Below are 2,300 nucleotides of genomic sequence, written 5' to 3' on the forward strand. Positions count from 1 at the left end.
CCCCCCTGCAACGGGGCATCCCAGCCACAGCATTATAAATAGAGGCTTAGAGCAACCAAGGTCAGGTGAGTGCATTTAACTGATGCAGCCTGAGACTATATTCTTTGTTCTACTTTTTGCATCCATGCTGGATACAGATACAACAAAGGAAATGCTGTACCCAGGTCACTGGCAGAGGTCCAAGAGTCAGGCTGCCACGTCTAGTAAGCAGCATCTCAAAGGTACCTAGAGTACAAGCTGGATAGCCCGTGACACTTGAGCCGCAGCAAAAGTAGCTCCCTGCCCCTGTGCAAGATCTAAATCGGGACCAGAAGCGCACGCCCACAGAGGACAATTTCCAGAGGACCGGCTAGGATTACAGTAAGGAAAAGGTGCTAGAAAGACAGCCAGCCAGAGCAGCCAGGCAGCTGCCAAAGCATGCCAACCAAGTGGCTCTGCTTCAGCTTTGCTGGTGGCAACCTCGAGCAATGTGTCAAAGTGCAGCATCAGTAAGAGAAAGACAGAGACCCTTTCCAGCAAGTGAATTCCCTGGCCAAAAAAAGGTTAAGCTCATAAGAAGGCTGACAGAGACAAAGTCCATTGCTACAGGCAGCTGTCATAGCAGGCTTGCTAGTTAGCAGTAACCTCTTGATGGGCAACACCATCATGAATGCAAGGTTCAGGATGGAGGACTTTGTTTGTCACTCGTATCCCATGGCTGGACCAGGCCTGTGTGGCAAAAGGCTGTCTCCAGAGGTGGGAGAAATGGTCCCAGACACACGGCCCTTCCACAACAAAGCTCATGGCCAGCACATTTAAGCAGTGCTCACGGAGCTCAACAGGAAATGCATCCCAAGTGCCTAACAGTTATAAATAGGCAAGGCCACTGGGTCACAAACAGCTGCCTTGGGGCAATACGAGTGGCAGAGCCCACAGTCCAATGGCGTCTGCTGTGGCCGGATAAAACAAATGCAGCCTTCCCCACTCCACGGAAGCTTAAAAGGACTGAGGAGATCTGTCAGGGGTCTGCCCATACCCCAGCAGTTGGCTTTCCTGGAGCCAAAATCTCCTGTCACATGCTGACAGAGGTAGTCCCCATGGCCTGCACTGGAAGGAAAACTAAGGCAGTCTCATTCTGTGGCCCAACCTCCCTAATATTTGAGCTTGTTTCTTTCTGCAGGTGTCAGGAAACAGAACAGGAGTCCAGCACTGCCATAAGTCTCCAGACCATTTCCTTGCATCGTGAGCCAGCATAAGGACAGAAACATCTGGATATGCAATGCCAGTCATGCGCTCTTGCCCAGGACAGGTGGGATTATACAAGGTTCCTCCTCACGTCTCCAGCACAAAACCTCCCAAGTAACACAAGGAGGTTTCCATTTACCCAGAACATTTTTAGCCCAGACAAGCAGTCCAAGGCAGGCATTCCCAAACGAGAGGTGCTGCAGGAAGCCCCAAAACATGTGATCATCGCAACCTCCCTAAGGACACAGTGCACGTCCTGGCACACCATCAGAGGGACCCACCAAGCCAAGCCAAGCATCATGTATGGCCTGGGGCTGCCTCCAAGTGCCCAAAGGCGTCCTGGGAGCAGGAGCTCCTCGCACTGGAACGCTACAAGGGAAGGGAAGAGTCCGTCCCAGCCTCCACTGTCTGTCCAGGCAGGGGCCAAGACAGGACCTTGGCAGTACCTCCTCCTTACATAACCCTGGACTAGACACAGAGCCAAACAAGAGGGGTAGAGCAGGCAGGGGAGCGAGGGCAGAGATGGAGGATGCGTGGTGCCAGACGCTGCCAAGCTCTGCAGCACTCAGGGCAGCCTGGTTTGCACCGAGTCCTCAGCTGCCAGCTACAGCCAGGGCATGGAGCTGAAGTGCACACAGGAAACCGCAGCCCCACGGCACCCGCCACTCTCCCCTGCAGGCAGATGCACCTGCCTCAGCATCGCGTGCTCCCGAGACAGGAACAGGCCAAGAGGGGCGAGCAGCGCGAGGGCTCGCGTGGGAGAGCAGAAGCAGCAGGAAAAGACGAGAGGAAGCAAGTCCATCTCGGGGGAGCGGGAAGGCCGCGAGGGTCTCGGCACGGGGCAGAGAGCAGACCCCAGGGAAGAGAGGGGACCTTCCTTTATGCCCACAGCCCTTGCCAGCCCCTCTGGCAGGGGCATCCCGTCACCCCCTGGGCAGGAGCCGGGCTGGCCCTGGGGGGAGAGGCGCTCGCACAGGATCGCGGCCCCTCGTGCAAGGCGGGAGCCGGATTTCATCAGCCTGCAGCGCTCGCGGCGGCCGCCAGGGGCTCCCCCGCCTCGCGGCACCGGGGGGACC

The 2,300-nt window shown here is 56.7% G+C and overlaps 1 protein-coding gene across 1 annotated transcript in view; it reads right to left on the minus strand.

Annotated features, from left to right (window-relative positions):
- The window catches only part of MTHFD2 (methylenetetrahydrofolate dehydrogenase (NADP+ dependent) 2, methenyltetrahydrofolate cyclohydrolase), a gene marked incomplete at its 5' end in the record, with an annotated part of 17,976 nt that overhangs the window by 15,006 nt on the left and 670 nt on the right, over positions 1-2,300 (minus strand). The window lies entirely within an intron of this gene.

The sequence above is a fragment of the Gavialis gangeticus genome, unplaced genomic scaffold (assembly GCF_001723915.1).
Source record: "Gavialis gangeticus isolate Ggan-Ray unplaced genomic scaffold, GavGan_comp1, whole genome shotgun sequence".
Taxonomy (NCBI): Eukaryota; Metazoa; Chordata; order Crocodylia; family Gavialidae; genus Gavialis; species Gavialis gangeticus.